At 40.2% G+C, this 23482-nt stretch overlaps 1 protein-coding gene and 1 pseudogene across 2 annotated transcripts in view; one reads left to right on the top strand and one right to left on the bottom strand.

Annotated features, from left to right (window-relative positions):
- Positions 1–23482, bottom strand: part of LOC103012343 (coiled-coil domain-containing protein 3) — a 112763-nt gene that overhangs the window by 77959 nt on the left and 11322 nt on the right. The gene's annotated exons all lie outside the window — the stretch shown is intronic.
- LOC103012064 (60S ribosomal protein L26-like) lies at positions 8411–8847 on the top strand (annotated as a pseudogene).

Raw genomic sequence — 23482 nt, 5'->3', positions numbered from 1 at the left:
CAATATTTTTATAGAGTATACTCCATTTAAAGTTATTATAAAATATTGGCTATATTCCCTGTGCTGAACATTACATCCTTGTATCTTTTTATTTTATACATCTTTATTGGAGTATAATTGCTTCACAATACTCTGTTAGTTTCTGTTGTACAACAAAGTGAATCAGCCATATGCACACATATATCCCCATATCCCCTTCTTCTTGCGTCTCCCTCCCACCCTCCCTATCCCACCCCTCTAGGTCGTCGCAAAGCACCAAGCTGATCTCCCTGTGCTATGCTGCTGCTTCCCACTAGCTATGTATTTTACATTTGGTAGTGTATGTATGTCAGTGCTACTCTCACTTTGTCCCAGCTTCCCCTTTCCCCCACCCCGTGTCCTCAGTTCCATTCTCTATGTCTGTGTCTTTATTCCTGTCCTGCCACTAGGTTCATCAGTATTATTTTTTTTAGATTCCATATATATGCGTTAGCCTACAGTATTTGTTTTTCCCTTTCTGACTTATTTCACTCTGTATGACATACTGTAAGTCCACCCACCTCACCACAAATAACTCAATTTTGTTTCTTTTTATGGCTGAGTAATATTCCATTGTATGTATGTACCACATCTTCTTTATCCCATTCATCTGTCGATGGGCATTTAGGTTGCTTCCATGTCCTGGCTATTGTAAATAGAGCTGCAATGAACATTGTGGTACATGACTCTTTTTGAATTATGGTTTTCTCAGGGTATATGCCCAGTAGTGGCATTGCTGGGTCATATGGTAGTTCTGTTTTTAGTTTTTTAAATATCCTTGTATCTTATTTTATACCTAGTAGTTTATACCTCTTAATCCCCTTCCACTATCATCTCCCTCCCCACTCCCCTTGACTCATTTTTTTTTTAAGAGTTAAAGGATCTAAAGCTTTAAAAATGTAAATGTTTATGGAAGGCAATAAATAATGCCACTAATCTCCCTTACCACTTTACCCTGAATTAGTCTATGAGGTCAGCTTCAACTGTCTAGCAGAGCCTTGGGGTTACACAACACAGGCAGGCAAAGGACAGGTGGAGCAGAAGAAATCTCTGGGGTCTGGAGAATGGGACTCTGAGAAAGAGATAAGGTGGGAGCCATGGGCACCAGGCAGGCGGCCAACCAGGGTCTGCAGGGAGAACCCAGAGATGAAAACAAAAAGACAAAGAGCACATAGAGACTAACCCTGGTCTCCAGACGCAACTACAACCATTTCCCAGAAAACTGAGAAACCGGCCCTTCTCTCTGGCCACAGAATAAGGAAATGAAAAAAAGGACCCTTTTCTCAAAGCAAACAAATAGAAATGATTTAGAAAGCACCTACAGGGTTGCCACCTGACACTGTGCAAAAATGTCCTTCCTTTACTTTTTATGTATGTATGTATTTATGCACACATGCATTGGTTTATTATATTCCTTTGACCTGTATTTATGACCATTTTGCTTTACCACAAAGCTGCGACAGAGGCTACACACTTTTGGAACTCTATGCTAGCTTCTACTAATATTTTAATAGTTTTAGCATTGAAATTACAGTTACCGTATTTAAAATCAAAACAGCATCACTCGGCCACATGATAAGAGCTGTAGCTGTGGGCTGGGTCTTTGTTTTCCTATAAAATTCTTCCACGATGTTGCATTAAGGGGTTGACTAGATGACTCTTCAGCTCCCTTCTAGCACTGACATTCTTCTCCTTGTGTCTGTGCAGAGTAAATGGACTGGCCTTGAGTGCACTCCGGGGACACCGATCCCCAGAACAGGCTGGCAGCATCTGGGTTTGCCTAGGCCCCCAGGGGAAGCACGGCTCTGCCAGGTGTCACAGCTGATTTAACTAAAAGAAAGATGAAAACCAGCCATGGGAACTGAAGCTTGACAGCATTCCCTGAGGGTCTGGCGAGTGAGAACCAGAGCAGTATGGAAGAGACTGGAGGAATCTCCTCTGGCCCAAGACGCCCAGGCAATGTTTGCTCTAACCACTGAGATCCATCCCCAGAAATGCCCCCAGCTGTGTGCAAAACCACAGTGCAAGCTGAGGAAGGTGAGCGTTGAAGCTGCTGGTCAACTCCTGGGACAGGATGATGCAGAAGGAAAGGGCCTACTGGGAGAAGGGGGTGTGGGGAAGAAAAAAGGATAAAGGCAAAGATACGTTTTCCCTTCCCAAGAGAAGTTTGCATGAGCTAATATGTCCACAGGGAGAGCTCAGATGGTGGCAGATTTTTTGCTTCCAAGACAAGAAGGGGATAAATGATCATCCTGTCTTATTTAAGACCATAGCTTGATGGCCAGAGATCTCTCTTCCAAATCTCTCACGCTGCTTTGTAAAGGACAAGGACAGTCAACACATTCAGCCTCCGTGTCCACATGGGAACAATGAAACACTGAGAAAGAATTTAATGAAGAAAGCAACTGCAGTAGACTTTGGGAATAGACGTCAGAACGTCCATTTCCTAGCCTGCAAGACTCTCGGAATGCTTTATTTCCTTTCCTCCTAGTACCAGAGCACATTTCCATAGCGACTCCCAGAGAACTGGGTGCCTCATGGGGCCAGGTGGAGGTTGGCTTAAAGATCCTCTTCTTTGGGGGCATAGAAGACCCTTAACAAGAACCAGATCCCTTGCTGGATCCTCCCCTTTCAATTTCAGGATATATGTGCTGAGGTACTCCGGAATGATTAGGGGATTAAAGGGTGAACATTATGCAAGAAAAGAAATTAAAAATTAATGAAGAAATTAGGCCACTCAGTGAAGCCTCTTCAACAAACCAGGATGAGAACCTTCTCCTGCTGACTTCTGACTTTTTGGTGAAGACGCATAACTGCCATCTGTGAGGCAGTCCACAGGACGAGAGTATGGATTATTCACAAAGCTCTGAGTTTAGTTACCAAGTTCCATACCACTATGACCTACTCTTATCCATCTTGCTGATGGAGAAACTGAGTCATGGTGAGATCACATGGTTATTAATGAGATTAAAAATGAGCACTGGTCTAGCATGGAACCAAATCTACAGCTTGGCAGCTCTATTCACAACAGTCAAGATGTGGAAACAACCTAAATGTCCATCAACAGATGAATGGATAAAGAAGATGTGGTGTATATATACACAACGGAATATTACTCAGCCATAAAAAAAAGAATGAAATATTGCCATTTACAACAACATGGATGGACCAAGAGATTATCATACTAAGTGAAGTAAGTCAGAAAGAGAAAGACAAATACCATATGATATCACTTATATGTGGAATCTAAAATATGACACAAATGGGGGATTCCCTGGCAATCCAGTGGTTAGGACTCCACATGCTCACCGCCGAGGACCCAGGTTCAATCCCTGGCCGGGGAACTAAGGTCCCACAGGCCACGCAGCATGGCCAAAAAATAATAATAATAAAAAAATAAAATAAAAAATAAAACATGACACAAATGAACTTATCTATGAAACAGAAACAGACTCACAGACATAGAGAACAGACTTGTGGTTGCCAAGGGGTGGGGTGGAGAGATGGATTGGGAGTTTGGGGTTAGCAGATGCCAACTATCATGCATAGAATGGATAAACAACAAGGTCCTACTGTACAGCACAGGGAACTATATTCAATATCCTGGGATCAACCATAGTAGAAAAGAATATGAAAAAGAATGTATATATATGCATAACTGAATCACTTTACTGTACAGGAGAAATTAACACTGTAAATCAGCTATACTTCAATAAAATTTTTAAAAAATCTACAGCTATGGTCACATACTACAACACGGATGAACCTTGAGGACACTATGCTAAGTGAAACAAGGCAGTCATAGAACGACAAATAATGCATGATTCCACTCATTTAAGGTATCTAAAGTAGTCAATCTCACAGAAGCAAAAAGCAGAATAGTAGTTGCCAGGGGCAGGGATATGTAGGGAATGGGGAGTTACTATTCAACGGGTCTAGAGTTTCAGTTTGTGCAAAATGAAAAAGTCTTAGAAATCTGCTTACAACATGTGTATAGTTAATAGTTGCACTGTACACCTAATGGTTGAGGGTAGATTCCATGTTATGTGTTTTTTAATCACAATTTAAAAAATCTGTAGCTATGAGCAGCTTAACAGCTGTGTCTCATCCATCTTAGTGCTGTTGCAAAGAAGAGTTTGAAGACATATATACTATAAAGGAAAATGTCTACAGCCATAGCTCTAGTAAGAGGAAATGACAAACATGGGCAAAAGATATGAATAGACATTTCACCAAAGAGGCCATACAGATGGTAAACCTGCAGATGAAAAGATGACCAACATTGGCAGTCATTAGGGAAATAGAAATTTAAACCACAGTGACAAGACAGACCACAGAATGGGAGAAAATATTTGCAAATCATGTATCTAGTAAGGGTCTAGTATCTAAAATATGTAAGGAACTGTTTCAACTCAACAATAAAAAGACAACCCATGGGCTTCCCTGGTGGCGCAGTGGTTGAGAATCTGCCTGCTAATGCAGGGGACACGGGTTCGAGCCCTGGTCTGGGAAGATCCCACATGCCACGGAGCAGCTGGGCCCGTGAGCCACAATTGCTGAGCCTGCGCGTCTGGAGCCTGTGCCCCGCGACGGGAGGGGCCGCGATAGAGAAAGGCCCGCGCACCGCGATGAAGAGCGGTCCCTGCACCGCGATGAAGAGTGGCCCCCGCTTGCCGCAACTGGAGAAAGCCCTCGCAAGAACCGAAGACCCAACACAGCCAAAAATAAATAAATAAATAAATAAATAAATAAATAAAATAAATAAGAAAATCCTTTAAAAAAAAAAAAAAAAAAAAAAAAAGACAACCCAATTGAAAACTGGGCAAAAGCTTGAATAGACATTTCTCCAAAGAAGCTACGCAAATGGCCAATAAACACATGAGAAGATGCTCAAATCATAACTCGTGAGGGAAATGAAAAATCAAAACCAGGGACTTCCCTGGTGGCGCAGTGGTTAAGAATCCGCCTGCCAATGCAGGGGACACGGGTTCGAGCACTGGTCTGGGAAGATCCCACATGCCGCGGAGCAACCAAGCCCGTGTGCCACAACTACTGAGCCTGCGCTCTGGAGCCTGCGAGCCACAACTACCGAAGCCCACGCACCGCAACGAAGAGTGGCCCCCGCTTGCCGCAACTAGAGAAAGCCCGCGCACAGCAGTGAAGACCCAACGCAGCCAAAAATAAATAATAAATAAAATAAATAAATTTAAAAAAAAAAGAAAAATCAAAACCACAATGAAAGACCACTTCACTTCCAGCAGGATGGCTAGAATCAATAAGACAGATAATAACAAGTGCTGACAAAGATGTAGAGAAACTGGAACCCTCGTGCACTGCTGGTGAGAAGGTAAAATGGCGCAGCTCCTTTGGAAATCAGTTTGGCACTTCCTCAAAAGGCTAAACATAGAATTACCATATGACCCAGCAATTCAACTCTTAGGAAAATACCCAAAAGAAAACACACATACATACGTACAAAAACTTGTACGAAAACGTTGTTAGAAATATTATTCATAACAGGCAAAAGTGGAAACAACCCAAATGTCTATCAACTGATGGATAAACAAAATGTGGTAATCATATGATAGAATATTATTCAGCCATACAAAGGAAAGAAGTGTTAATTCATATTACAACATGGATGAACCCGCGAAACATTATGCTTAGTGAAAGAAGCCAGTCACAAAGAGCCATATATTATAAGATTTCATTTCTATGGGCAAATCCATAGAGACAGAGGATAGTGGTGGCTGGGGGCTGGGAAGAGGGCTGAATTGGGAGTGACCGGTAATGGGTACTCAGTCACTCTTTTTGGAGGGATGAAAATGTTTTGGAAATACAGATAATGATGATAGTTGCACCTACCTGAGAATATACTAAAAACCATTGAATTATATACTTTAAAAGGGTGAGTTTTATGGTGTGTGAATTATGTCTAAAAAAAAATTTTAACACAATGAGAACACACCTATCAGAATGGATAAAATACAAAATAGTGATAATAGCAAACAGCAATGATGCAAAAAACTGGATCACTCATACATTGTTGGTGAGAATGTAAATGATTCAGCCACTTTGGAAAACAGTTTGCAAGTTTCCTTTAAAATGACAAATCGACTCATCAGATGACCCGGCATATGACACTCTTGGCCATTTACTGTAGAGAAATGAAAACTTTTTTTTTTTTAAGTGGCATACCCAACCTTCTTTTTTTTAAATTAATTTATTTATTTATTTTTGGCTGCACTGGGTCTTCGTTGCTGCACACAGGGTTTCTCTAGTTGAGGCAAGCGGGGGTTACTCTTCCTTGCGGTGCTCAGGCTTCTCATTGCGGTGGCTTCTTTTGTTGCGGAGCACGGGCTCTAGGTGCGCGGGCTTCAGTAGTTGTGGCACGTGGGCTCAGTAGTTGTGGCTCGCGGGCTCTAGAGCACAAGCTCAGTAGTTGTGGGGCACGGGCCTAGTTGCTCCGCGGCACGTGGGATCTTCCCAGACCAGGGCTCGAACCCGTGTCCCCTGCATTGGCAGGCGGATTCTTAACCACTGTGTCACCAGAGAAGTCACCTATTTTTTTTTTTTAATTTATTTTTGGCTGCACTGAGTCTTCGTTGCTGCGCACAGGCTTTCTCTAGTTGTGGCAAGCGGGGTCTACTCTTCGTTGCGGTGCGCGGGCTTTTCACTGCAGTGGCTTCTCTTGTTGTGGAGCATGGGCTCTAGGCATGCAGGCTTCAGTAGTTGTGGCACATGGCCTTAGTTGCTCTGAGGCATGTGGGATCTTCCTGGACCGGGGCTCGAACCTGTGTCCCCTGCACTGGCAGGCGGATTCTTAACCACTGCGCCACCAGGGAAGTCCGAGAAATGACAACTTCTGTCCGCTCAAAAACCTATGCATGAATGTTCAGAGCAGTTTTTTTCATTATAGCTGATAACTCAAAACCAACCAATGTCCTTCAGTGAGTGAATAGTTAACCAAATGATGGTCCACCATACCATGGAGTATTACTAAGCAATAAAAAGAAATACAACTTGGATGAACCTCAGGGAAGTTATGCTGAGACAAAGAAGATAATCTCAGAAAGTTCCTTAAACTGTATGGTTCTACTGATATAACACTAGAAATAACAAAATTCTGGAGTTAGAGAACAGATGAGTGGCCACCAGGGTTTGGGAATGGACAATGGAGAAGTTGTAGCTATAAGGAGTACCACGAGGGAGCCCGAGGTGATGGGACGGTTCTGTATCTTGACTGTGTTGATAGCAACAGGAAGCTACACACACACAAACAAGTGCATTATGTATAACTGGTAGCATGCGACTAAGCTCTGTGCATTTTACCAATGTCATTACCCGGTTTTGCTATTGCACTAGTTATACATGTTCAATTGGGAAGAATGGGTGAGGGGTACCAAAGACTTCTGTCCATTTCTTTGCAACAGCCAGTGAATCTATATTTATTCCAAAATAAGAAGTCTGTGGGGTTTTTTAAAGTAACTACATGGAGTATTAGTCAATGCTTAAAAGTAATGACTGTGTTTCAATAAAGCTCAGAATTGAAGGCAGAAGTCAAGAAGAAATGACAGGCTGCACAGTACAGCCACAAACCATCACCTCTACAATATGTCAGAGGAATCCTCCTTCTAGTGTGAACTGCATATACCTGATAACAAGTCAAGAACTTCCAGTGTAGACCCACTAACTTGTGTGTCCTCACTTGTCCTCTAATCCCCCGCATGCAGCTCTGCTATCCTAACCTACCCTCATCCTCATCTCTGGGCTTCCATTCATGCTCTTCCCTGTCTGACTTCATCTTCTCTCCACTTATCCAAATCCTTCCCACTGGGTCATAAGGCCCTGCAGCAGTATCCATCTTTCCATGTGGGTTAATTGTATCTCTAACTAGATGCTTGAGTTCAGACACCAGGTCATCTTCCTCTACCACATCCTCCATAATACACCATACAATGCTGAGAATGTAGGGAGTATCAAAAATCTCTGTTGATGGAATAAAGGGCTGCCTGCCTCAAGATCTTTTATTCTCACTCTTGCGAGCTAGGTGACTGAGAATGGGTACACACAGGGCATGAAAGCCAAGACAACGTTGCACACGTAATCGCAACTGTCTACTTTTAAAATCATCATCTCAGTTGCTTTTTATTACAGGGCTATGAATGATGCATAGGACGTATAATCTGATCCATTTTACGGATAAGGAAACTTAGTTCAGAGTGGCTAAGTGATATACAAAATCACAATTGGTACTGAGTCAGGGTTAGAAACCAAGACTCATCCTAAAACCTTATCGAGACGCAAATTGCCACTTTAAACTTTGTTTTTAAAAGAGCAAATTATTGCTCTCTTCTCTTTTGCGGCCATCGCTGAAGCACCAGCGGCCAAAATGAAGTGCAATCCCTTTGTGACTTCTGACCCAAGCGAGAACTGGAAAAGGCATTTCCATGCGCCTTCCCACATTCGCAGGAAGATTATGTCTTCCCCTGTTTCTAAAGAGCTGAGACAGAAGTACAATGTCCGATCCATGCCCATCCGGAAGGACGATGAAGTTCAGGTTGGACAAGGGCACTACAGAGGGCAGCAAATTGGCAAAGTAGTCCAGGTTTACAGGAAGAAATCTGTCATCTACGTTAATGAGTGCAGTGGGAGAAGGCTAAGGGCACAACTGTCCATGTGGGCATTCACTCCAGCAAGGTGGTTATCACCAGACTAAAACTGGACAAAGACCGCAAAAAGATCCTCGAACGTAAAGCCAAATCTCACCAAGTAGGAAAGGAAAAGGGCAAATATAAGGAAGAAACAATTGAGAAGATGCAGGAATAAAGTAATCTTGAATACAACTTTCATTAAAAACTGTTAAAAATGAAAAAAGGGGCAAATTATTAGTAACTTAAGATGCAAATATTCCCAAAATGAAGTGTAACTTTTGCAACCCAAAATATGGTACTTAGCCAACACCTTGGGGTGGCTGAGGCCCTATATGAAGAGGAAAAAGGAAAAGCCTTAAAAAGTGGGGATAGAAGAGCAGACTGTGATCAGGGAACAATTGGAGGAACACAGGAAAAGCCCCACGTCCAAACATATCCTGAATCCAGCCATTCCTCTCCAGCACCACTGCTGTCCCCTAGACCCTGCCTCCATCACTCAGAGCACATCACTCCACTCAACAGCTCCCCGAAGCATAAAGATCTAAACTTCTTGACCTTGCTTAGAAAGCTCTAAATGGTCCGGCTCCTGCTCACCTCTCTAAACTCATCTCATTCCATTCGTCCCCACCAACAATGCTCCCTTCACACCTTTCCATCCCTCAAGCATGCCTAGCAGGGTCTGTCTTGCACAGCGGCACTGGCTTCTTCTCCTGCCTGGAATGCTTTGCCACCTGACCTTTGTACAGCTTGCCCTGTCATTCAGACTTCAGTGTAGGTGTCACCCCCTCAGCCTAAAGTAGTTACTAATTCCTCTTTGTCATTTACCACCCTCTTTTAATTCTTTGCCAAACATCATTAACTGACATGTTTCTTATTGACTGATGTATTGATTGATGCATTGATTATCTCTCCCTCATCCCACTACAGTGTAAGCTCTAGGAGGGCAGGGAACTCTTTTCTCTTTTTTTTCTTTTGTATTCCCAGTGCCTGACATATAGCAGGTATTCAATAAATATGTGTACAGTGAAGGTCTGAATAAATGAATGAATGAAAAAGACCACCACCCTACCTCCTTCAGAGTTCTGGTTCTATCTGGCCAATGAATGACCTATTAACGGCAATCTAAAAGTTACTAACATTCAACTAGAGGATAAGTAAATAGCATGACCCTTGATATCACAAAAAGTACTTTGAAAACAGTAAACCGCTGACCCTTGAACAACACGGGGGTTAATCCACGTATAACATAGTTGGCCCTCTGCATCCTCAGACTCAACCAACCATGGACCGTGTAGTACTGTATTTACTACTGAAGAATATCTGCATATAAATGGACCCGTGCAGTTCAAACCTGTGTCGTTCAAGGGTCAACTGTATTACAGATCATCTTACAAGGTCCAGATCAAGCCCCCTCTCTTCTCTGAAATCTTCCTGGGGTACTCAAGGCCCCATTGATCCCCCCTTTCTCTGACTTCCTAAATCTTTTACTGCCTACACCACTCATGTGATACTTTACAACCCCCTTCTGTATTTTGGTACCCATGCCTACCATGTGAGGGAACCATGCTAGGTCCTGGGAATACAACAACCAGTAAAAAGGAGTTTATATCCCGGTTGGGGGACATGAATAGTAAACCAGTATTTTCATAAACCACTGTATTTGTGATAAGTGTCACACACACACAAAAAAGTGTGCACTAACAGCATAATCAAAGGACAAAACCAGACCAGCTGCATAAAGGAAGGATAGCAAGTAGGAAGTGGGTCAGGGAAGTAACAGTCTATGAGAAGAAAATCTCTCAGCTTTGGGAGGCAGGAGACCAGGGAGCAGGCAGGATGGAGAACATAAATAGCATGAACTTGAAGTTGGGAGACCCTGATCTCACTTCCGGCTCCTTCACTGTCCACCCACATTCCTCAGTTTGTCTGAGTTTCAATTGACTCAACTGTGATAAGAACAGAATCATGTTCAGTGTTTACAGAACTCTCAGAGAAATAAAATATAACCCCTTCATTTTCCAGAGATGAAATTATTTAATTTCAATGAACAAGATACCTACTGAGCATATATTAATTACGTGTTAAGCATAAAGATCCATCAAAGTAAATGGATTTGCCCAAGATTAACATTAGTTAGTGGGCACAGACCATATTAGAATCCACATCTGCTGAATCCCAGGCCCTGAATTCTTCTCATAGGTATCCATCACCCTCCACAATCTGGTCTATGCAACTCCCACTACTCTCACTGCTAGAAGCCCATTCCAAGCTGAAATGCTGAAACCATTCCAAGCTCCATGTTGACTCCAGGCCTTCTGAAATTCTGGGCCCCTTTGTGAGGTCACATATCCCCCTTTCCCAGCTCAGAATGTGAAATGTCCCCCATCCACACTCAGCTCAGGTAACACCTCCTAGTTTGCCATTCACCGAGCCGGTCTAGAGCAGTAGTTCTCCAAGTCTGCAGATTCCTGGGGGATCCAGAGATCCTTTCAGGGGAGCCCATGAGATCAAAACTATTTTCAGAACAATACTAAGATGTCTTGTTCACTGTGCTGACATTTGCACTGTTGGTGCAAAAGCAAAAGTGAGTAAAACTGCCGGCACCTAGTGCAAATCAAGGCAGCAGACCAAATGACACTAATAGGCATTATATTTTTCAGTGCCTTGTGTGGGCAGAAAAGAAAAAGGCATTTTAAGAATGTCCTTGATGATGGGACTTCCCTGGAGGTCCAGTGGTTAAGACTTCACCTTTCAATGCAGGGGAAGATTTGATCCCTGGTTGCAGAGCCAAGATCCCACATGCCTCAGGGCCAAAAAACCAAAACATAAAACAGAAGCAATATTGTAACAAATTCAATAAAGACTTTAAAAATGGTCCACATCAGAAAATCTTAAAAAAAAAAAAAAAAAAGAACGTCCTTGATGAAGCAGTAAAAACCATTAATTAAATCCTGACCCTTGAGTACACACGTTTTTAATATTCTGAAGAAATCAGAAGCACACAAAGCACTTGGCTGCTTATCAAAGTACAGTGGTTGTCTCAAGGAAAAGCATTTGGGCGATTGAGTTAGGAGTTGAACTAGTGGCTTTCTTTGTGAAAGACTATTTTTACTTGAAAGGATGAATGACAGACAAGCTATAATTTTGAGTATTTGATAGACATTTTCTTGAAAATGAATAAAGTAAGCCTCTCACTTCAAGGAAAACTAGCAGTATTTGTTGCCACTGATAAAATTTGAGCTTTCAAGCAAAAATTAGAATTTCAGAAAATTTGCCACTGCATGCTTGACATTTTTCCATTGCTTCAAGACTTTCCTGATGAGATCAATGGTGATACTGATGAAAAGGGTTTTTTAATATTGTATAATTAAAGGTCTCAATGTTTTCAACATCTGTATAACTCCGAACGAGTATTTTTCACATGGTCAATTCATCATGTTACAAAAATAATGCATGGATTAAAAATATCCATTCAAAGTGCAAGAAAGACTATTGGATTTTCATGTAGGAATACAAAAAGTTCATTGATAAGGTTTCTGATTCTGCACTGTAACTAACTTTTAAGAAACTATCACTTTTTGAGTTTTGATGATGTATCAAAGAAGACTAAATACAGAAAAAGTACTTAACTTACACTTAACAAGTCACAAATACTTGTTAAACTGACGTTATACTCCATCTCTAAGGAATATCTTTGTTCTTGAACAAATAATGTGGTAAACTAGACTGCCTAAGCAAAGTTCCAGGGACATTTTAAATCAAATACTTCTAGGGCTTTATGGAAGATATGGATGAACTGAATTATGATTTTCTTGACCCATTTGGGCTCGAATTTCACTTTAAAAACTACAGATCCGGGCTTCCCTGGTGGCGCAGTGGTTGAGAGTCTGCCTGCTAATGCAGGGCACACGAGTTCGGGCCCTGGTCTGGGAGGATCCCACATGCCGCAGAGCAGCTGGGCCCGTGAGCCACAATTACTGAGCCTGCGCGTCTGGAGCCTGTGCTCCGCAACAAGAGAGGCCACGATAGTGAGAGGCCCGCGCACCGCGGTGAAGAGTGGCCCCCGCTTGCCACAACTAGAGAAAGCCCTCGCACGGAAACGAAGACCCAACACAGCCATAAATAAATAAATAAATTAATTAATTAATTAAATGTAGGGGGAAAACATTACCTTCATTGCTTCATAAACTTCATAATAAAAATTAAAAAAAAAAAAAAACTACAGATCCTCTTTCCCATTCCTATTTGCTTTGGATCATCAAGAAATAAATGCTGTTCTTTCCCTCCCTGCAGTATGTCCTATGCAAGATTGACCAGATGTTCTTGATGGGCCCAGTCAAATAGGAACATCAACTTCCAGTGGCAGTCAAGATGAAGGAAACTGAATGTAGCCTATGATTCCTACTGATGTTAAAATCTCTGCACATAATACACAAAGCAACTACCTGAAGACTGAAAACTAAACAACTAGAGGCTATGGGACCTGAATCAAAGGGGGCAGAATCATTGAACTATGCAGCAAAAACTCTAGGAGAAATCTCCTATTTCTATCTAGAAGATCAAGTAAAGGAGCCTCAGTGTACTACACAGTAAGGGGGAAGTCCCTGGTTTTCTTCTCTTTTTCTTTTCTTTGCTCACCCAGCCTTGCACTACAGCCAACCCCAGTCTCAGATCTGCATTGCCACGGTGGCACAAGAAAAATAGACACCCTAAATAGTCCTATCTATTAAAGAAATTGAATGAGTAGTTTAAAACCTTCCAACAAAAGAAGACTCCAGGCACAGATTATTTACTGATAAACTCTACAAAACTGTTATGGACTGAATTGTGTCCCTCCAAAATTCATATGTTGAAGCCCTAACCCCAGTGCCTCAGAATATGACTGTATTTGGAGATAGGGCGTTTAAAGCAGTCATTAAGTTAAAATGAGCCTGTTAGGGTGGGCCCTAATCCAACCTGACTGGTGTCCTTATAAGAAGGGGAGATTAGGACAAATGGAGAGCCACTAAGGATGTTCACACACAGAGCGGGGACCCTGTGAATAGGCAGCAAGAGGGAGGCCATGTGCAAGCCACAGACACCTCAGAGGAACCCAACCCTGCCAGCACACTGATCTTGGAATGCTGGCCTCCAGAACTGAGAGAGAATAAATTTCTGTTGTTTAAGCCACCCATTATGTGGTATATTGTTTTCCATAGAAGGCTAATACACAAATATTTAACGGAAAAAAATACCAATTCTACACAATCTCATCCAAAAAATAGAAGAGGGAAGAATACTTCCCAACTCATTTTGTGAGGCCAATATTATCCTGATGCCCCCTTTTATATTATAGGAAAACTACAGGCCAATATTCCACATGAACATACATGTAAAAAATCCTCAACAAAATATTAGCAGATTAAATCCATCAATATATAAAAAATGGGATTTATTCTGAGAATATAAGGGTGGTTCAAAAGTTAAAGACAAAGAGAGTTTTGAAATCAGCAAGAGAAAAGCAACTAGTTACATAGAAGGGAACCCCATACCCACTGCAATAAGACTATCAGAGGATTTTTCATCATAAATCTTGCCAGGCAAAAGGAGTGGAATTATATACCTATTTAAAATATTGAAAGAAAAAGAATTGCCAACCAAGAACACTATTCTTGCAAAATTGTCCTTCAAAAACAAAGGGGAAAAAAAGGGGGGGGGGGGGAACAAATGGAATGTAATTGATATAGCCACTGTGGCGAACAGTATGGAGGTTCCCTAAAAAACTAAAAAAAGAACTACCATACGACCCAGCAGTCCCACTACTGGGCATATATCCTGAGAAAACCGTAATTCAAAAGGACACATGTACCCCTATGTTCATTGCAACACTATTTACAATAGCCAGGACATAGAAACAACCTAAATGTCCAACGACAGATGAATGGATAAAGAAGATGTGGTACATATATACAATGGAATATTACTCAGCCATAAAAAGGAATGAAATTGGGTCATTTGTAGAGATGTGGATGGACTCAGAGACTGTCATACAGAGTGAAGTAAGCCACAAAGAGAAAAACAAATATCGTATATTAACACATATATGTGGAATCTAGAAAAGTGGTAGAGATGAACCTATTTGCAGGGCAAGAACAGAAACACAGACATACAGAACGGACATGTGGACACAGTGGGAGAAGGGGAGGGTGGGACAAATTGAGAGATTAGGATTGACATATATATACTACCATGCATAAAACAGATAGCTAGTGGGAACAAGCTACAAAGCACAGGAAGCTCAGCTCGGCACCCTGTGACAAGCTAACTGGGTGGGATGGGGGGGTGGGAGGGAGGTCCAAGAGGGAGGGGATATAGGTATACTTATAGCTGATTCACTTCCTTGTACAGCAGAAACTAACACAACATTGTAAAGCAATTATACTACAATAAAAAAACAAAAAAAACAAAGGAGAGATAAAGACTTCCTCAGACAAAGGCTAAGAAACTTTACCACCTCCTTTATAAGACATGCTAAAGGCAGTTCAAGTTGAAATGAAAGACACTAATTAGAAATATGAGAGCATGAGAAAGTGTGAAACTAGTTGATAAAGGTAAATATAGAGACAAAAACAATATTATATTACTATATACTATAAAAGACAAAAGTATTAGAAACAACTAAAACTAAAATAAACATTAACAAATATATAAAGGTAAAGTAAACAGTGACATCAAGAATATATAATGTGGTGGGGAGGAGAGGGAAAAGACAAGATTTCTTGTATGCAAGTGAAGTAAAGTAGTTGTCAGCTTAAAAGAGAATGTTATAACTATACGATATATGATATATTATTTAAGCCCTTAGTAACCACAAAGAAAATATGTATAGAAGTTATACAAAAGAAAAAAGAAAGACATTTCCACTAAGATCAGGAACAAGACAAGGTTGCCCACTCTCACCACTATTATTCAACATAGTTTTGGAAGTTTTAGCCACAGCAATCAGAGAAGAAAAAGAAATAAAAGGACTCCAAATCAGAAAAGAAGAAGTAAAACTGTCACTGTTTGCAGATGACATGATACTATACATAGAGAATCCTGAAGATGCTACCAGAAAACTACTAAAGCTAATCAATGAATCTGGTAAAGTAGCAGGATACAAAATTAATGCACAGAAATCCCTTCCATTCCTATACACTAATGATGAAAAATCTGAAAGAGAAATTAAGGAAAGACTCCTATTTACCACTGCAACAAAAGGAATAAAATACCTAGGAATAAACCTACCTAAGGAGACAAAAGACTTGTATGCAGAAAACTATAAGACACTGATGAGAGAAATTAAAGATGATACAAACAGATGGAGAGATATACCATGTTCTTGGATTGGAAGAATCAATATTGTGAAAATGACTATACTACCCAAAGCAATCTACAGATTCAATGCAATCTCTATCAAACTACCACTGGCATTTTTCACAGAACTAGAACAAAAAGACTGCACAATTTGTATGGAAACACAAAAGACCCCAAATAGCCAAAGCAATCTTGAGAAAGAAAAACAGAGCTGGAGGAATCAGGCTCCCTGACTTCAGACTATACTACAAAGCTACAGTAATCAAGACAGTATGGTACTGGCACAAAAACAGAAATATAGATCAATGGTACAGGATAGAAAGCCCAGAGATAAACCCACACACATATGGTCACCTTATCTTTGATAAAGTAGGCAAGAATATACAGTGGAGAAAAGACAGCCTCTTCAATAAGTGGTGCTGGGAAAACTGGACAGCTACATGTAAAAGAATGAAATTAGAACACTCCCTAACACCATACACAAAAATAAACTCAAAATGGATTAAAGACCTGAATGTAAGGCCAGACACTCTAAAACTCTTAGAGGAAAACGTAGGCAGAACACTCTATGACATAAATCACAGCAAGATCCTTTTTGACTCACCTCTTAGAGAAATGGAAATAAAAACAAAAATAAACAAATGGGACCTAATGAAACTTCAAAGCTTTTGCACAGCAAAGGAAACCATAAGCAAGACAAAAAGACAACCCTCAGAATGGGAGAAAATATTTGCAAACGAAACAACTGACAAAGGATTACTCTCCAAAATATACAAGCAGCTCATGCAGCTCAATATCAAAAAAACAAACAACCCAATCCAAATATGGGCAGAAGACCTAAACAGACATTTCTCCAAAGAAGATATACAGATTGCCAACAAACACATGAAAGAATGCTCAACATCACTAACCATTAGAGAAATGCAAATCAAAACTACAATGAGGTATCACCTCACACTGGTCAGAATGGCCATCATCAAAAAATCTACAAACAATAAATGCTGGAGAGAGTGTGGAGAAAAGGGAACCTTCTTGCACTGCTGCTGGGAATGTAGATTGACACAGCCACTATGGAGAACAGTATGGAGGTTCCTCAAAAAACTAAAAATAGAACTACCATAAAACCCGGCAATCCCACTACTGGGCATATATGCTGAGAAAACCATAATTCAAAAAGAGTCACGTAGGGCTTCCCTGGTGGCGCAGTGGTTGAGAATCTGCCTGCCAATGCAGGGGACACGGGTTCGAGCCCTGGTCTGGGAAGATCCCACATGCCGCGGAGCAACTACGCCCGTGAGCCACAATTACTGAGCCTGCGCGTCTGGAGCCTGTGCTCCGCAACAAGAGAGGCCGCTACAGTGAGAGGCCCGCGCACCGTGATGAAGAGTGGCCCCCACTTGCCACAACTAGAGAAAGCCCTCGCACAGAAACGAGGACCCAACACAGCCATAAATGAATGAATAAATAAATGAATAAATAAAAAAAAATTAAAAAAAAAAAAAAAAAAAAAAGATTGCCTTAATTTAAAAAAAAAAAAAAAAAAAAAAAAAGAGTCACGTACTACAATGTTCACTGCAGCTCTATTTACAGTACCCAAGACATGTAAGCAACTTCAGTGTCCATCGACAGATGAATGGATAAAGAAGATGTGGCACATATATACAATGGAATGTTACTCAGCCATAAAAAGAAATGAAGTTGAGTTATTTGTAGTGAGGTGGATGGATCTAGAGACTGTCATACACAGTGAAGCAAGTCAGAAAAAGAAAAACAAATACCGTATGCTAACACATATATATGGAATCTAAAAAAAAAAAAAAAAAGGTTCTGAACAGCCTAGGGGCAGGACAGGAATAAAGACACAGACATAGAGAATGGACTTGAGGATACAGGGAGGGGGAAGGGTAAGCTGGGATGAAGTGAGAGAGTGGCATGGACATATATACACTACCAAACGTAAAATAGATAGCTAGTGGGAAGCAGCCGCATAGCACAGGGAGATCAGCTCGGTGGTTTGTGACCATCTAGAGGGGTGGGATAGGGAGGGTGGGAGGGAGGGAGATGCAAGAGGGAAGAGATATGGGAACATATGTATATGTATAACTGATTCACTTTGTTATAAAGCAGAAACTAACACACCATTGTAAAGCAATTATACTCCAATAAAGATGTTAAAAAACAAACAAACAGATAGCTAGTGGGAAGCAGCCGCATAGCACAGGGAGATCAGCTCCGTGCTTTGTGTCCACCTAGAGGGGTGGGATAGGGAGGGTAGGAGGGAGACACAAGGGGGAGGAGATATGGGGATGTATGTATATGTATAGCTGATTCACTTTGTTATACAGCAGAAACTAACACACCATTGTAAAGCAATTATACTCCAATAAAGATGTTTAAAAAAAGAAAAAGGAATCAAAACCTATCCATACAAAATAAAACATAGCACAAAATATTGAAGATAGCAAGAGAGGAAAACATGGGAAAAGGAACTATAAGACAAACAAAAAACAGTTAACAAAATGCCAATAGTAAATCCTTATCAATAATCACTTTAAATGTAAATGGACTAAACTCCCCAATAAGAAGATATGGGATAGCCGAATACATACAAAAATTAAGATACAATTGTATTGGGACTTCCCTGGTGGCGCAGTGGCTGAGAATCTGCCTGCCAACGCAGGGGACACAGGTTCAAGCCCTGTTCCAGGAAGATCCCACATGCCGCAGAGAACTAAGCCCGTGTGCCACAACTACTGAGCCTGTGCTCTATCGCCCGCAAACCACAACTACAGAGCCCTTACACCACAACTACTGAAGCCCATGCACCTAGATCCCATGCTCCGCAACAAGAGAAGCCACCGCAATGAGAAGCACGCGCACCTCAACGAAGAAGCCCCGCTAGCCACAACTAGAGAAAGCCTGCGTGCAGCAACGAAGACCCAACACAGCCAAAAATAAATAAATAAAATAAATTTATTTTAAAAAAAGATACAATTGTATTGTATCTAGAAGAAACTCACTTTAGATTCAAAGGCACAGAGACTGAAGGTGAAGGAATGGAAAAGGGTATTCCATGTGAAAGATAACCAAAAAAAGTAGGAGTGACTATCCTAATATCAGACAAAGTAGGTTTTAAAAACTGTCTGTAGAGATAAAGGTCAGTACACAATCATAAAGTCATCAGTTCAATAGGAAGATATAATAATTGTAAATATATATGCACTTAATGTGGAACACCTAAGTATATAAAATATTGACAAATCCAAAGGAGAAAGTGATAGAATATGATAGTAGTAGGAGACTTCAGTATCCCACTTTCATAATGGAGGTAGCACTTAGATGCAGAATCAATTAAGAGTGGACTTGAACAACAGTATAACCAAATGGACCTAACAGACATATAGAAAACTTTTCACCCAACAGCAGGAGAGTACACATTCTTTTCAAGTGCACACAGATATTCTCCAGGATATATCACATGTTATATACCACATGTTAAGTAACAAACAAGTCTTAACAAATTTAAAAAGATTAAAAGTATACCAAGAATCTTTTCTGAACACAATGGAATAATCAATAATAGAAGCAAAAGAGGGAAATTCACAAATACACCGAAATTAAACAACACACACTTGAATAACCAATGGATCAAAAGGGAATTTTTTAAAATCTTGAAACAAATGAAAATGAAAACACAACATACCAAAACTTATGGGATGCAGTAAAAGCAGTACTAAGAGAAAAGTTTATAGTGATAAATGCCTATATTATAAAAGAAGATCTCTAATAAAGAACCTAACTTTACACCTCAAGGAACTACAGAAGAACTAAACCCAAAGTTATCAGAGGAAGGGAATAATAAAGATCAGAGAAGAAATAAATCAAATAGAGACTAGAAAATAACAGAAAAGAACTAAAAGTTGATTTTTTGAAAGAAATAAACAAAATCAATAAACCCTTACCTAAACTAAGAAGGAAAGAGAGGAGACTGAAATAAATACAGAAATGAAAGCAACATTACAATAGATACCTCAGAAGTAAGAATGATCATTAGGGACTATTTATGAAAAATTATGTGAACAAATTGGAAAACCTAGAAGAAACAGATAAATTCTGAGAAACATACAACCTGTCAATACTGAAACAAGAAGAAACAGAAAAACTAAACACACCAGTAACAAATAAGGAGATTCAAATAGTAATCAAACGACTCCCCAGATCAAAGTCTAGGACCAAATGGATTCAAAGCTGAATTCTACCAACATTCAAAGAAGAATTAACACAAATCCTTCTTAAACTCGTCCAAAAAATAGGAGAGGGAATACTTCCAAACTCATTTTATGACAGCAGCCTCACCTGATATGACACTGCAAGAATAGAAAACTACTGACCAATATCTCTGATGCACGTAGATGCAAAAATCTTCAATAAAATACTAGCACACTGAATTCAACAATGTATCAAAAAGATTATACACCACGACCAAATGATATTTATCCCTGGGATGGAAGGTTGGTTTAACATATGCAAATCAAGGTAATACAGCACATTAACAAAATGAATGGTTTGAAACACATGATCATTTCAGTATGCAGAAAAAGCACTTGACAAAGTTCAACACCCATTCATGACAAAAACTCTCAATAAAATAAGTATAAAAGAAATTTCCTCAACGCAATAAAGGCCGTTTATGAAAAGCCCATGGCTAACATCATAATCAATGGGGAAAACGGAAAGCTTTTCCTACTCTTGCCAATTCTATTAAACATAATGCTGGAAGTACTAGCAAGAAAAAAGACATAAAAGGCATCTAAATTGGAACAAAGGAAGTAAAATTATCTGTTTGCAGATGTCATGATTCTACATGTAGAAAACCCTGAAGACTCCACACACAAAAAAATTAGAATATATGAATCCAGTAAAGTTGCAGGATACAAAATCAACATATGCCCAAAAAAAGCAGTTGTATTTCTTTACACCAACAACAATCTATCTGAAAAGGAAACAAGGAAAACAATCCTATATATGATAGCACCAAAAAGAACAAAATACCTAGGAATAAATTTAACCAAGGAAGTGAAAGATCTATGCACTGAAAACTTTATAAGATTGCTGAGAGAAAGACAAAAAATCAATAGAGAGATATCCCATATTCATGGATTGGAAGAATTAATATTGCTAAAATGCCCATATTACCCAAAGTGATGTAGAGATTCAAAGCCATCATTATCAAAATTTCAATGGTATTTTTCACAGAAATGGAAAAAACAGTTCTAAACTTTGTGTAGAACTACAAAAGATCTTGAATAGCTAAAGCCATATTGAAAAAAGAACAAAGCTGGAGGCATCATGGTTGCTGATTTCAAATCACATTACAAAGCTATAGTAATTAAAACAGTATGATACAGGCATGAAAACAGACCAGTGGAATAGAATAGAGAGCCCAGAAATAAATCCACACATGTACAGTCAACTAGTCTTCAGTAAAGATGCCAAGGACACACAAGGGGGAAGAATAGTTTCTTTAATACATTGTGGGGCTTCCCTGGTGGCGCAGTGGTTAAGAATCTGCCTGCCAATGCAGGAGACACGGGTTCAAGCCCTGGTTCAGGAAGATCCCATGTGCTGCGGAGCAACTAAGCCCGTGCACCGTAACTACTGAGCCTGCGCTCTAGAGCCTGCGAGCCACAACTACTGAAGCCCACGTGCCTAGAGCCTGTGCTCTGCAACAAGAATAATGAAAAGCCCGCACACCACAACGAAGAGTAGCCCCCGCTCGCCTCAACTAGAGAGGGCCCATGTGCCACAACGAAGACCCAGTGTAGCCCAAAATAAATAAATAAATAAATAAGTTTATTAAAAAAAAAAATACATTGTGTTGGGAAAACTGGATTCACATGCAGATGAATGAAATTGGACCCTTATCTCACACCATATACAAAAATTAACTCAAAATAAAGACTAGAAAAAAAATACTTCTTGACATTGGTGTGGGCCATAATTTTCTAGATAGGACCCCAAAAGCACAAGCAACAAAAGCAAAAATTGATAAATTGGACTGCATCAAAATAAAAAGCTTCTGGGCTTCCCTGGTGGCGCAGTGGTTGAGAGTCTGCCTGTCAATGCAGGGGACACGGGTTCGCGCCCTGGTCTGGGAAGATCCCACATGCCGCAGAGCAGCTGGGCCCGTGGGCCACAACTACTGAGCCTGCGCGTCTGGAGCCTGTGCTCCGCAACAAGAGAGGCTGCGATAGTGAGAGGCCCGCGCACCGCGATGAAGAGTGGCCCCCGCTTGCCGCAACTACAGGAAGCCCTCGCACAGAAACGAAGACCCAACATAGTAATCAATCAATCAATAAATAAATCTTTAAAAAAAAATAAAATAAAATAAAAAGCTTCTGTACAACAAAGGAATCAATAAAATGAAAGGGCAACCTATGGATTGGGAGAAAATAATTTGCAAACCATCTATCTGGTCCAAAATATACAAGGAACTCATACAAGTAAATAGCAAAACAAACAACCTGATTTAAAAATGGATGAAGGAATTGAACAGACATACATATGGCCAGCTAATCATCAGGGAAACGCAAACCAAAGCCATAATGGGATATCACCTCATGCCTGTCACGATGGCTAGTATCCAAAAAATGAAAGATAACATGTGTGAGCAAGGATATGGAGAAAAGGGAACACCTGTACACTGTTGGTGGGAATGTAAATTGATACAGTCATTATGGGCAACAGTCCAAATGGAGGGTCCTCAAAAAATGAAAAATAGAACTACCATCCAGCAAACTCTCTTCTGAGTATATACACAAAGAAAATGAAATCAGTACCTTTCAGAAATCAGTACCATGTTCACTGAATCATTAATCACAATAGCCAAGACATGGAAACAACCTGTGTCCACCAACAAGTACATGAAGATAAATGTGGTATATACACATACAATGGAATATTATTCAGCCATGAGAAAGAAGGAAATCCTGCCATTTGTGACAATACAGATGGACCTTGAGAGCATCACGTTTAGTGAGATAAGTCAGAAAAAGGCAAATACTGTTTGGTCTCACTTATATGTAGAATTTTTTTTTAAACCCAAAATGAGATAGCACCACACACCTATTAGAATATCCTTTTTTTTTAAACTGACAATACCTAGTACTGATGAGAATGCAGAACAACTGGAAATCTCATACAGGGCTAATGCAAATGCAAAATGGTACACTCACCCTGGAAAACAGTTTCACATTTTCTGATATGTTTAAACATACACTTACCTTATGATCCAGCAAACCCATCCAAGGTATTTACCCAAGAGAAAAGAAAATTTATTTTCACACAAAAACCATACATCTCTATTTAGAGCAGCTCCAGTAGCCTAAAACTGGAAACAACCTAAGTATCTCTAACTGCTAAATGCATAAATAAAACTGTGGTACAGCCCTGTAGCAGAATATTCCTAAGCAATA

The sequence above is a fragment of the Balaenoptera acutorostrata genome, chromosome 3, assembly GCF_949987535.1.
Source record: "Balaenoptera acutorostrata chromosome 3, mBalAcu1.1, whole genome shotgun sequence".
Lineage (NCBI taxonomy): Eukaryota > Metazoa > Chordata > Mammalia > Artiodactyla > Balaenopteridae > Balaenoptera > Balaenoptera acutorostrata.
Note: the sequence above shows the minus strand (reverse complement) of the source record. Positions and strands in the feature narration are given on the sequence as shown.